At 37.3% G+C, this 14997-nt stretch overlaps 1 long non-coding RNA gene across 1 annotated transcript in view; it reads right to left on the reverse strand.

Moving 5' to 3' along the window:
• Nucleotides 13003–14997, reverse strand: part of LOC110261617 — a 75780-nt gene continuing 73785 nt past the window's right edge. Inside the window, exon 3 of the long non-coding RNA XR_002345981.1 lies at nucleotides 13003–14930. This is a non-coding gene — a long non-coding RNA (uncharacterized LOC110261617). The remainder of the gene's footprint in view (nucleotides 14931–14997) is intronic.

The following is a 14997-nucleotide window of genomic DNA, read 5'->3' on the forward strand; positions in this document are numbered from 1 at the left end:
TTGAACTAAACCAATTGATTCCATATGCTCCATCATTAGCATCTGTCAATGTCTGGAAATTATTGTTGGAGTACCTAGATTTCTTGACAAAATGTCCAAGACACTTCTGGGTCTAGAAAACTCAACTGGCTGATTGCTTTATTAGTCTCTCAATGGAATATTAACAGACATCAGTGAATTTCTACTTTTGGCAAATTAAATTATGTGTATGTATTTCTGTAAATTTGTATATAATTTAACACAATAGAGAGCAGGTTTAGAGATCTGGGGTGGACAAGAAATTTCCAAATTTAAAAACTTTTAGTCACCAACATATCATCTTTACTCTCTTACATGAACAATTCTCCTGAGATCTCTGTCCTTAATTTTCAGGAGTGAGTTGCTCTGGCCCAAGGAACATGAGTGTTATTGTAGTTCATTATAAATGTTTGTCAACATCTATAAAGATCAATTACATCCATAGGTTTTGATATAAGACACTTTGAGATTGTGAAGATCTTTCCACTCTGATATAGTACATATTAGTGGAAGGACCCATTATCTAATTGGCTGGTGTGTTTTGAACAGATGTTAATTTTGGTCTTTCTGTCTTCGAGAATCTATACAAACCTTTATAATTAAGTCCATCTGCCAGATTATTCTGTCCAAAGAAGACTGGCTAAATTTAAATTTCATATGGATTTTTTTCTCATCTGTTGCAATAATTATTTTTCAAACTGACTTTTTTTTATGAATTTATTCAATCAGTTTCAATACATTCATCCTTTTGCATACTGTCATTATAATGACAATTACTGTAACCATTAGCCACAGACCACCATTATCATTATCTGATTATCTCAGATCTTCATCTGACATGTTTATGATAATCTGCGTAATATCTTACATCCTTTTTTTATTTTTGTAGTCCTATGCCCAGATCTAGAATTGTTTTATGAAGATAAAGCCATGTGTGTGCATGTGTATGTGTGTTTCCCCTAGGATTTTTGAACAGCTATGCACTATTTCCCCTTGAACGCCTTTCCTCTACACTGCTTTTTCTTTGTTGTTGGCTGTGCTTGAAGCATGTAGAAGTTCCCAGGGCCAGGGATTGAACCTGTGACAGAAGTGGTGACCCAAGCCATTGCAGTGACAACACCAGATCACCAGAAGCATAGCACCTCCATGCTACTGATGAGGAAAAAATAATTTTCCTTCTACCCTTATACCTTCTTGGCTGAGACACCCCCCCCTTTAATAAAAAAAACGGGAGGAAAACAGTCAGAAATTTAGTAACTTGTGTACCTCTTGTAAACATGAGAGATACTCAAGGAAACTGAATAACGCCCTGACACGGTGCAAGCCACCTTAAATACCATCTCCAACGAAAAACAAAAGATGTTGGGAGAAGGGGGAAGTGGGAGGGAGCCAGTTTGGGGAGGTCATCAGGCAAAGCACAATACAGAAGGGTGTGGTTGTTTTGCTGAATTAGCCTTGATCTTCTCCTTTGATAAGAGTTTCTAGAAATTTAGTCCTCTTCCTCTTTCTGCTGCAGAGAAGGAGAGACATGCTTACAAATGGAGATTTTCCTTTTAAATGTAAATGTTTTTTACAGGAGCGCAACTTCTACTTGGTTTTCAGAGCTTTTCCTAGGTCTGCTTTTACTTAAAAATAACCAGCTCAAAATAATCCTTATGCCAAAAAATCATATATAGGGATGGTATAGTCTGCTCCCCTTCACCATTTTCTGTCTCTGATCTACAGACTTAGCTTTGAGGAGTGCCTGGGTTTTTTTTCTGGTATATCTAGTTTTGACTAGTAAACAATTTGACTTAAAATGTCAGAATTGTTAAGGACCAAATATGGGAATATACCAACAAAAATGAGTACAAACTCCCAACATTCAATCTATATAGAAAGTATGTACAAGGATCAAGCACACTTTGAAATGTGTTTATATAAAGGACTTGACTCTCTTAAATGATGCCTGACATTTGAGAAGGCTCCTCATAGCAGATGTAAGACTCTCCATATTGCGAGCAAAGGGCAAAGGCTACGGACTTTGAAAAACTCCCTACCCACATATTCCTGCAAACTATTTGATATTCTCACAATCTTCTGGTGGCTTCAAAAGAATATTGGTTCTTTCATCAAGCAAAAAAGAAGAATGGCTTAAGACCAGTCAGTGGCTTTCAAATTGTGTTCTATCAAGTTCTAGGATTTCAAATTTACATGTCAATGTTTCAGATGGGTACCTGTGTTTACTGGGAGAAATGCTGGTTTTAGAGCAGCTCTGCTTTAATATGTTTTTTATATTAGGTATTCATAAAAGATTTAATCAGGGAGGAAGGCTAGCTTTCCTTCATTTGAAAACTACTGCTTTAGAATCAAATACTCTAAAGCTTTTTTAAAAAATTTAATATGGCTTTGATCTAACATTATGATGAACTTGAACAGAGGTATATTTTGTTTTATTCCATTCTCTTGTAAGTGTTTTATATGGTTAAACATTGCTTTAAAATTCAATTAATTGCAGTTTAATGTATAGTAAAATTCACTCAAGGTATTTACAAACTTTTTCCCACCTTAGGGCACCTGGAATCTATACGTTTTTTTTTTCTCTCTCTCTTTTTAGGGTAGCATCCAAGGCATATGGAGGTTCTCAGGCTAGGGGTCCAATCAGAGCTATATTCGCCACCCTATGCCACAGCCACAGCAATGCCAGATCCAATCAGAGTATTCAACCTACACCACAGCTCACAGCAATGCCCCATCCTTAAGCCACTGAGCGAGGCCAAGGATGGAACCTGCGTCCTCTTGGATACTAGTCAGATTCGTTTCCACTTGTGGGAGGTGACATAATGTCTTTTCTGTCAAAGGAAATCTTGGTTACTCCATTTTGCTCTGGTTTCGGCTGAAAACGCCTTCCTGTGCCCCCACTCCTCTTTCCCTTTTCTCCCAGTAACAATTTGTTTCAAATTAGCCAACTGAGAAGAATGTGCTCCCTGACTTGACCAACGGGAAGGTACATCACCTGTGTTAGGGATAAATAGCGAGGGTCTTTTCTTCTTTGCTCGTGCTTTTTGAGTACCCGCACCCTTCTGCAGTAGTAAAGAGACTTGTCGAGATCTCCCCGTGTTCATGTGTCTCATTTTCTGACACTGACAATCTGAGCCATGTCCCCAACACACTAAGCCACGATGGGAACTTCCATACTTTTCAAATAAAGCTTTTCAAGAATATGCATCAAAAAGATTTTTATATTGTTGGAGTTCCCCCTGTGGCACAGGGGGTTAAGGATCCAGCATTGTCTCTGCAGAGGCTCAGGTTGCTGCTGAGTCACAGATTTGATCCCCTACCTGGGAACTTCCATATGCCTCTGATGTAGCCAAAAAAAAATTTTTTTCTGTCTCCTTTTTTTTTTTTTTTTAGGAACGCACCCACAGCATATGGAAGTTCCCAGGCTAGGGTCAAATCAGAGCTGAATCCGCTGGCCTATACCATAGCCACAGCAACTCAATATCCGAGCTGCATCTGTGACCTACACCACAGCTCATGGCAGTTCCAGATCCTTAACCCAGTGAGTGATGCCTCATCCTCATGGATACTAGTTGGGTTCATTAACCACTGAGCCAGGATGGAAACTCCCTTTTTTTTTGTCTAAAAAATTTTTTTATATGCTTGTAGAAGGCAGTTGATAGCTGCAGATTTGAAAGTTTTATATATTAATATTATTGTTGCTGAAGGGCAGAGGAGTATGTCACACCAAAATATGCCACCTTGGCATAAGGATTATTTTGAGTTAAAGGCACTTAAAAAAAAAAAGCTGAAGCAAGAAGGGCATTCTAATTTTCCTTCTTTTCCTGAAAACAGGAGATAAAAACTGTGTGAAAAATGTCTACCAGAGAGAAAGAAGCACTGTTCTATAGGGAATCAAACTGAAAATATTTTATACAAATGGACTTGTCAGAATAATGCTCATCTTTCTTCAGCCTCCTGGTATATTTTAGTTATTTTTCAACAATCATCGCTTTTTGTTCAATCCAGTATAAAAACATGTCAGTTTTGCTACACCTTTGGGTCTTCATGTACTGATTAGGGCTCCCATTTCATGTGAGACATATATAATTGTGTATGCTTTTCTCCTGTAGAGGGGTCTTAGATCAGTTTAATTATCAGTTTACAGCCAAAAAATCCAAGAAGGTAGAGGTTAAAAACTTCCCTTCCATACAGAGTCATACTTTACGGTGAAGAAATTTACAAACTTAATTGTTCATTTTTTTTTTCATGATGTAAATCTAGTGTGTTTTTCTTTTTCTGAAAAAAAAAATATTGATCCTAGCTGCAGGCATATTCTCATCTAATTTTCTCTGAGATAATATAGCCCTTGTTTCCGGAAAGAGGATTATTTCTGTTTCTTTCCATAAAAGGATACCAACTTTCTCCCCCACCTTGTCTTTTTTTTTTGAGTGGGAGAATTAAATCTCTACTCTGCTACATATTTTTTTTTTTTAATACAAATCCTGGTTGGAGTGAAAATAAAATTGAGTAGGAGCAGTGTCTGAAAAATATGCAAGTTCCTATCCTGAGCCAAACCATGCAGATGGATCAAAGAGGACAATAAGAGAAAAAAATAGCCAAGAAGCCAAATCAAGTAAATGGAAAGAGAATTACTACTCATGGTCTCTCCTGTCCACACTGGGGAGATTCAAAGTGGAGCAGAAGTGAGGAGAATAAAATGAGAAGACCTCAGGTAAGAACACCTGTGAGCATCAGGGGATGAGAACAAGGAATTCAAGTTTCTTAAGCAGTTTAACAGTGACTACTGTATTGTGCCCATTAAATACTTCATCTGGTCATGTTCCTCTGGCCCTAGGTCATGGCTGTCCTTGATAGAGCCCATCATCTATATGTATGTTAATGGGTTGCTACAGTGTGACGTGGAAAGATTTCAGGAAGTTTAATGAGATGTGGCAGTGGAGACGCTCCCGTGTCTGACACTGAAATGACTCTTAGGGAAGGACAGGTAGCAAGAACAGTGTAAGAAGTCCAGGGTGATGGGTGTAATAATAATGGAGTTTCAGTCAAGTGGGCAAGACATGTTTTTCAAGAACTACAGTGGTTTTCTATTAAGATTAAAAAATCACCTTTCCATTTCAACTAGTAAGTTATCTCAACTGATCCTGCAAAGGAACAATAAAATACTCACACAGGAAAATTTTCCCAAGCCCTGGGTGTCTGGTTCCAGGGAGAGTAATGAATGATAAGCATGCCCTTGAGGGATGTATTCATTCAGCAATTATTTGATGAACACCTATAATCATCAGGCACTGGCACTGCTCCAAATACGGAGGATACTACAGAGAACAAGAATGACAAAAGTTCCTTTAAACAGGAATTTATATTCTAGTGGGAAGTGACAGATGATTAACAAAATAAATACAATGTAGGTGCAATGATTTAAGGGGAGCAGAACTTGCCACCCCAAAATGTACCTCTTTGGCATAAGGATTGTCTTGAGCTGGTTATTTTTAAGAAAGAGCAGACCCAGGAAAAGAGCAGAGGTTCTGCTTTTGTAAGAGACATTTTACATTTATAAGGGAAATCTTCGTTTGTGAGGTGTCTTCTTCTTTGCATCAGGAGGAAGAGGGTGACTAAACTTCTAGAAACTCTTATCAATGGAGAAGCAAGGACTTAAATCTTACCCTGGTTTACTGTGCTTTGCTGGATAACCTTCCATAACTGCACCCCCCACCAACATCTTCTTGGCCTTAGAGATAGTTTCTAAGGTGGTGGCTTGGGCCATTTGAGGGAGCTAGTTTCCTGGGTAGCTCTCATGTACACAGAAGGTGTACATGTCCTTAAACTTCTGATAGTTTTCCCCCTTTTAATCTGTCTTTTATTAGGGGTCAACAGAAAGAAAATTATTTCTCCTCCCCAACATGGCAATGATGTGATGGAAAAATAAATCAGTGAAAAAGAATAGGAAGTTCAGGAAAATGACTTGCATTTTATATAATACCATCAGAAAAGGTGTCTCTGAGAATGAATCATTTATTAAAGACATTTAGAAACAGAGGGAGTGAGCATGTGGGTATTTGAGTAAGAGCATTCCAGGTGGGAAACAGCAGATGCAAATGTCTGAGATAGAAGAAAATTGGAATTATTTGTGTTACAGCAAGGAGTTCACTGAGAGTAGAGCAAAATGAGAAAGAAAAAATAGTAAGAAAGGACAGGAAAGAGATGGGAAAGAAGTGAACTTCATGTAGGGCCTTGTAGGTGGTTATAATCATTTTATCCTTTCCCTGCATCAAATGGGAAATGTGGAAAGTTTTGAACAACAAAATAATTAAATCTAGTTTTCTTATATTAAAGCCTATGATGTAGATGATTTGTCAAGATGAAAGAAAAGGAGAAGGGGAGATGGTTACGTAAAGGAGAAGCAGTAATTGCAATAACTCTTCAGGAGAGCAACTGTGGTGGTCTTGATGAGGAAACTGGAGGGTAAATCGTGAGATGTGATTGGATTCTGAATATATTCTGAAAATAGAAATGAACGATTTGTTGAAGGATTAGATAAAGGATGTGTGAGAAAGAGAGGAATGGATGAAAACTATAAGACTTTTTGTTACTGTTCCTCCTTTTATTTTCACTGGTTACAAGTTTTGTTTTGTTTTGTTTTTTTGTCCTGAACAACTGGAAGGATAGAGCTGTCACTAACTACAAATGAGATTAGGCAATCCTGGTAGTTTGGATGGAGGAAGATCAGTTAAAGCTTCAGCCTTACTGATAGCTCAGTATGGAATATAAGGGAAAAGAGACCTGGATAAATGCAGGAGGACAGCTGTCACCAACAGATAAAGTGTTGGTTTGCAATTTCAGGAGTCCCAGGGTGAAATTCGAAAGTGGTCCCCAAATGTGGAGGGAAGGAGAGACTGCAGAAGCACCACCCCAGATTAGCAAGTGGCAGATTTAATGAGCAAAGGAATTTACATACAAGGCTTGTCTTGAGCTGCCCCAAGAGGAGTAGATCTCTACACCCACCTGCCAAATCTTAAGAGTTTAACTGAGTATGGATGGTCTCCACAATGCATTATTCTCAAGGCTGCATCCTTGAAATGGGCCCTCGTGTGGGAAGGGTGGGCAGAACATACATTCCAAGGACAGTGGGGAGGGGTGAGACGCCTCCAGTTGCCAGGACCACTCACACCTCACAGGCCATCCCCTCCTCTGGATGACCTCCTCCCACAAGGAGGACTCTTTATGCTGACATATGAGGTCTTTTTATCAGTCTGGATGGATAGTTGATTCATGTTCAAAACAAGTCATCTCTCCCTGACCCAGGATCAGAGCCCTTTAATCATAATTAAAGGATGAGAAGGAAGCATCATACCCTTGATCTGACAATGGAGGAGACTCATTACTAATCATAGCACACCCATTCCTGCCTCAAAGGCAGACTCATCTTGTAAGAAGGGGTATAATGAGCTGAGGTGTGGGAGGTTTGTGAGCTAATGGTTCGACCAAGTGAAAGCAAAGACCCAAGCAGTAAGGGAAGCAGTACGAAGCCATGGCTTGAGGGACTCAGAACCAGAAGCGGCCACCATGCAGTCAAACTGTCTAATTATTGGTTTGTATACAAGTGATTAGAATTCTTCCTTCTTTTGAGGTCGTCTTTGAAGATGTGTTTAAATATTATCAAATATTATCAGAGCACATTGAACATACCAGAATATACCAATAATTAATAAATGATATACCATAGAATTACTTTTAGATATCATATATTATATATAATGGTATCTATAGGTATTTGTTCTAATAAATCATTAAAAGTAAATGTGTTCTTGTTCTTCCATTTCATTTTATAGTCTCGTCTGTAAAATTAAAGACTGGAATGCACTTGCTTTTAGCAAGTCAGCAAATTTTATAAATCACATTCTAGATGTACATACACATGTATGTTTGTATATAAATGTGTGCGTGCACATGCGTGCTCACATTGGCAGTTTTGCTGCATTTACCTTGTATTATTACACTGTTATTTCCATCCTGTCTCTCCCAAAATAGATGCTCATAAATATTTATTGAGTGACCCCTTTACTAGTCAAAACTGTCTCCATTTTGTGGATGAAGAATCAGAAATTCCACAAGTTTAATTAATTTGTCTAATTTTGTAGAATAGTAACAGATTGAGAACAGACTCTGATCTCAGAATTCTAACACTGAAATCATTTTCTTTATAGCTTTGCTCTATTTCCACATAATTTGAGAACTGGATTCTTTATTCTCATTTCACATGTCAAATAAAATATCATAGGATTCCACCAACATGGGCATCTTTTTTAAGTAATGCCTTCTCTTGAATGAGTCATAATGATATATTTCTGATTCAAAAAGACCAATAACTTCACCAGGTTTGTGAGGATGTGGGAAGTAGGAGTTTTGTGATTGCTCTGCATTTTCTCTCATCTATTCTTCTCACCTCATCACATTGTTTTACAGATGGATTAAAACTTTATTTCATATGAAGCATAAATTTTGTTCACAGCCCTTTCTGTGAAATCGTCAGCCCTTCTATAATGTTGAAATGATATCTTGAACAATTTAGAAATGCAAAACTGTATTTTTTTTTTTCATTTTACTTTCACGTTTAGGAAGTCAAAAGGGCATTGTGTTGGTAAATAGAGACATTGAATTCTACCTGACTCTATATCAATGTGTGTTGACATAGATATTGTTCAGCTTCTCTCTGGTTCACACTGCCATCTCTCATCCACACTTCTGCCTCTTCTTTTAAGAACCCATGATTAAATTAGGCCTATATAGAGAATCCAGGATAATGTTTTCATTTCAGTGTTATCTGATTAGTAGTCTTAATTTCATCTACAGACTTAATTCCCTTCTATCATGTAACACACCATATTCATAAATTCTGGAGATTACAAAGTGGACATCTTGCAGGGGTCATTCTTTTGCCAACCACCACATTCTATAGAGTTTCTTTGCTCTGGATGATTCTAGATTGGTTAAAAAAAAAAAATGGAACTTAATAGCATATATTTTCTGTCCTTAGCAGTTTACGCATGCTATTGATTAATGATTTTTGGGGCGAGGGGAGAGAAAAGAATTAACCCAAACCCTATATATTTGCACATTTGTGAGTTTTGAATTATATATACATATGTGTGTGTGTGTATATAATCTCTTTCGATTCAACAAATCCACTGGGTACATACCATACATAAAACATAGCACTTATGACTCTAAATAAAGCAGGCACAATCTCCTTTTTAAAATAAGCCAGTGAAAATAAAAAGATATTAAAAATATACACAAATATATTAAACATCTGAAATTTCTAAATATTTTAAAAGAAAATGTATTCAATATCTATAGTGACTGTTTTACCCTGTAATTGGGAAAATTATAACATCTGACTTCTATTTTCTTCTCCTTCAATGCAAGCCTATGCTGAATACCAGTTGAATTGTGCATACTTAAAGGAAAATAATATTGGTGAAAGAGCTGTGTTTAAAACCATTTAGATAGTATTTTAATATAATATTTGTCAATTCGCTTAAGGTTAACATCCAATCCCAATACTTCATAATCTACAGTGGTTCATGCTTGCTCTTGATGAAATGATATTAACAACACTTTCATATTTAATTCAATATGAGAAATGGATGTGACTGCCATTAAAATTTTCAAAATAAATAAGACCATTAAACATAAAGCAAGTATTAGATTTTGTCATATTTTCTAAGACTAGAAGATTCCAATAGCGTTGTCTTGAAATGTTGTCATTATGCTAGAACAGGGGAAAGCAGAAATATGCTATGACAAAATAGAGAAGGGTGTTTTGCCTGACCAGTTTCATTAGCATATAGTCTTAACCTTATATCATCTAGACTTCTTTTGCCCTGAACACTTCTAAGGTTCCTAGTCAGATTCATTTCTACTGCGCCATGACAGAAACTCCGTACTGTTTATTTTTCAAATGAAGAGAATGAGAGTCAACTGGCACCTTGAGTTTAAAGGTTATAGTCAAGTATTTTTCCATGAAGAGAGAACTTTGGGTCTGTAAGTCAAAATGGACATAGTCTTCTCTTCAGGTCCCATGAGCACTTCTCCAGATCTAAATGCCATTTTGACCATCAATTGGCATAGAAAAATTCCCAATTTCTCAGAGATCTAACCAATTGAATTTTTAAGTGTAATTTAAAGCAGTTATTGGAATACAATTTTTTTTCCTGGTTATAATTCATGCAGTTTTTAAATGTTGAAAGCATTGATACTATTATAATTATCCCACCATCAGAGGTACCTATTGTTAAAAGTTTGATATGTAGTCCTCCAGATATTCCTTTGTAGATGCTAGAAAAGAAGAAAACACATAAAATCACTATCCATTAAAAGGACAGTGTTCTGAATTTGTATTGACTTTCTTCTGCCTAGCAAGTCTTCCTTTCCAGTACATCTTTCTAAAAATGTATTCCATTATTCATCCTTCATTACTACTCCCTTCATTAATAAAGTTCCCTTATATTCCTATTATTAATGAAGACATGTTTCCCTCTCCTGGAACACACTTTAGCTTAGAGTTTCTTGATAATGCTTATTCCAGTGGTGAAGCTCAATTTGAGGGCATTGCTGAACCTATTACAGGCTAATGGAAATATTTAATGTTGGATAAAACCATTAATCCTTCTGTTTTCATAAAATCAAAATGACCAACTTAATCAGGTTGTCCCTAGATAAGGTCGTCAGTTCTGCAAAGTTCAAAGCTCTTGGAGCCCTGCTTTCCTCCTCTGTATAGTGGGCATGGATAGTTTCAACCACAAGGAAAATAAAATCCAAAACAAGTTTTAGAAAGCAAAACTAGATCCCAAAAGTTGGCATTTCAATAACAGTTTAATCTATTGCATGAGTTTTTATTATGTTGAACTTAAATGACTTAAATTGAACCGAATACCCCTACTTCTGGAAATAGGACAGCATTACACAAAATGCAGGGAGCATCTATGCTTTTTTGAGTGTTTTTATTAGTCTGGACCTTGTAGGAACATGTATGATTATCTACATGTTTCCTTGCTTAAGTTATCCTCCATGTAGATGAGTTTGTAAAAGGTAAGAGCTACATAGTTTTCACCTTTAAATTCCCTTATTTTTAGCAGAGAGGCTGGTACACAGAGGCGCAATAAATGTTTGTTGGTTGAAATGTAATGGAAAACAGAACCACTGTGTACTTTGGTTGGTCCTAGATTTTATAAATCTGAGTCTAGAATTGCTACTATAGAGAAGGTTTAAGAGTTCCCCATCTTATAAAATTCTTAAGTATAATTCTAAAGCATCTCACACTCTTTTTACTTTGCCCCTCACCTAGAAAAAATCAAGCAATGCTACAAATCTAAGGACAAACACTAGAAATTGCAGTTTAAAACTTCTAGACTTTAGTACATTGTACAATAATGGGAGGCAATAAATACTTAATTGGTTTTATTGGCAGGTTTGAGACTCCAAAAGTAAATTTCACCAGAGTCAAAATGGTCTGTGACTTTCTGTGTAACCATAGCTGTAAGTAGAATTTTGTCACAAGGAACCAATCTTGGATTTATACACAGTTAAAAAACAAAATAAAGCAAGAAGATTGACTGTAGCTGAATTCAGTATAAGCAGATATGTCATGAACTGGTAATTCTAGGCCTAGTGTGTGCATAATAAACAATATGGTCATAATTATATGCAGTGGGAAAACCAGATCAATTAAGGAAAGAGATGCATTGCCTAGAAACAAAGAATAAAAATTTGAACATAATATTTTATCAAACCATATTTGAGATTTAATAATCATCTTCAACATTATGTATACTTAATGTGAATATATATCTATATATTTCATATATAGACATTGAAGAATTATTTCCAAGAGTCAGAAACAGAATAAGAAATTTAAGAAATTTAAAACTCTTCATAAAAACAATTTGACAAAAACTTAAAAGGACGATATATTAATTGTACAAGTGTAACTCCTGAGATTTACATTATTATTTTTATTATTCTCTCAGATTGATTTCTTCAAACTCTGATGTCATAGATCTGTGTATTTACTCAACATTGTGATATATTTCTTGGTGTATATAAATTATGACTATGAAAGGATGTAGGAGGAAAGGCCAGAAAAAGAAAGATGGGGAGATAATGGCAAAACGGAAGAGAGATTTTTAGTGTTTCAGCAGTCCAAATATATGAGTCATTTGGATTGCCTGCAAATTGTTCCACATCCAACACAAGCAAAGACTGTGTAGCTTAGAGGCATTTTCCCTTCTCTATCTTGTCTGGAATTCATAAAATGCAAGTTCTGCATCTATCCAAAAATACTGCATTCTGCTACAAATTTAGTAAAGTGAAATATAAGGTAAGATAATGTGATTAGAAGCAGAAATAAAGTTAGATACAGAAGTTTTAGGGCTAGTACATTTTGAGTTCGTCAATGATTTTTAAAGAAGAAAGAAAAAGTAGCAAAATTATCTCATTTTGTATTACCCTTAAATTTGCTGTCAGTTCACCAAATATTCATTCCTGACTTATTACACTTTTTCTTACTACTTTTCCAAGTTTCTGGTGATAGCAGATAGGTAGAACCTTGGTTTTCTACTAGAAACATAACTATTAAGTCACTTTAAGTTTCCAGGCAGAGTTTTCTCTCCAATAATTCAACAGGAAATGTGCTCCCTAATTAAAGAGAAACAGACATTATTTCAGAATAGCAAACAATATAATTACAAGGGAATCTGTATTTTGATCCCTATATTAAATAAGTAAGAATGTGTGGGAGTTCCCGTCATGGTGCAGCAGAAACGAATCTGACTAGGAAGCATGAGATTGCGGGTTCGTATTTCTGGCCTCAATGGGTTAAGGATCCGGCGTTGCCGTGAGCTGTGGTAAAGGTCGCAGAAACAGCTCAGATATGGCGTTGCTGTGGCTCCGGTGTAGGCCAGCAGCTACAGCTCTGATTAGACACCTAGCCTGGGAACCTCCCTATGGGAACCTTTTGTCCTTTGGTGTGGCCCTAAAAGGACAAAAAGACCAAAAAAAAAGAATGTATGATGATATATAATAATGCTATAGATTGTGGTTTCCTCTCTTTGTGTATTTGATAAAAAGCATCATCACTGTAATGTAAATAAAAATTTCAATTTCAACTTCTCCTGGGTATCCAAGCATTTTCACAAAGAAAGGACAGCTGTCCCAAGCACTAAATGACAAGGTTGGTTAGCTGCAAGTCAATGCACCATCAAACCCTCATAGAGGAAAACAATTTTCTGAATGCACCTGAAGTAAGCTACTTTGAACAAGGTATAAATATGTATTTCTCTTTTATCATACCTCTGGCTGTCTCTTGTGGGGTGGTTTCTTTGGCAATCCATCATTATATTCCACCTGGCCCTCAGCCACTGATTAATCTAAAATCCTTTTTATTGTCGTCTCTAAACAATTGGAAACACACATATACACACACATCACACACACCACACCATTGGCCTATAATTTTCCAATAATCAGAAATACTGGGTGAAATGAGATGCCAAAGCAATACACATTTCAGACCATTCCCTTCTGTGATGTTATCTTCCTTCAATATCTCTGGCTCTCATCTCTCTGGCTTTCTTTAGATATCTCTCTCTTGCACACACATCAACACAAAATTACATTTCTGTGACACATAAGTGAACATTATGATTGAATCTGTCTTTCCAGTTCAACTAGTATTTCACTTCTACTTCCTTTGAGCTGTTACCACAATGCTCCTGTCCAGAGGAGAACAGTAATTAGTGCTATTGAACTGCATGATTCTAAACACAAAAGAATGCTGCAGTCCAGATAAATGGGAAGTGCAAAACATAAAATTATTAATTTTGAATATCAACTGTATTCTAGACACAGTACTCAGCTGTTGTACAAATTTCTCTTGACCCCCAGAGTGGTTTCACAGGGGGTGTATTAATTTTACTGTTTGACAGATGAAGTGTTGGGCTCACGAGGGAAAAATAAACAGCCCAACCCAGGTCACTCCGAATGTCCGCGTCAGAATGTTAATCCTCCCTCCGTGTTTTGGCACAAAAGTTGTTTCACTTCTGTTAATTGGAGGGTGAGAATCGCCATTAATCAATTTTCGCAGAACTGCTCTATTCAATCAGAAGCATTGCCTATGCTGTAAGAGCATCGTTTGAGAACTATTTTTCTGGATTTTTTCAGACAGTAAAGTTGCCAAACGTCAGAAGAAGTGGACGAAACTGCACAGTTAGTGGCCAGGTGGGGGTGCCTGCTCTACACCAGGTGCAGTTCTCTGTGCCATCCACCTACCCGCACCTGCTGCGTCTACATCTATAGGATGTCCTGCGAGTCATGTTAACACACCTGTTTGCTGCTGAAAGGCAGGGAACTTCAGGAAAAATCCCTGGTGAAATCTGAAACTGACCCCGGGAAAGAGGGCAGGGAGAGACCACAGGAAGAGGTGGATCACCCAAACCCTGGAAGGTAGTTCTAACAAGCCAGGGAACTTACTTAAAGGGCTTGTCTCCTTCGCTGAGAGGTGAGTAGACAGGCGCTTGGTGTTCAGTCCATTTTCAGGGCAGATGGTCTCCACGTTGCTCTCTCAAGGCAGTGACCTTGAAATGGCTCCCCCCTTGCCAGCAATGGGTGAAATATACACCCCAAGGGTGGGGGAGGAGGGAGGAGCCTTCAGTTGCCAAGGTCCAGCTGGAGCATCAACCTGAGGTCACATCCTCTTTATTACCCGTACCCCTCTACACCCCACCCCTCTGATCGGCTCTTGTAGTCAATGCCCTAATGCCCAGTGGCCAGCACAAGTTCACTGGTACCAAGGTTCGTGTGGCTGGTTTCTGGCTGCACCAAAGGCAGATACACAGCAGCAGTGCAGGCACCTGCAAGAGAAACACAGATCTAGACAATGAGTCCTGAAATAAGCAGCATTTTTTTTTCCACCAAAAG

The sequence above is a fragment of the Sus scrofa genome, chromosome 1 (assembly GCF_000003025.6).
Source record: "Sus scrofa isolate TJ Tabasco breed Duroc chromosome 1, Sscrofa11.1, whole genome shotgun sequence".
Classification (NCBI taxonomy): domain Eukaryota; kingdom Metazoa; phylum Chordata; class Mammalia; order Artiodactyla; family Suidae; genus Sus; species Sus scrofa.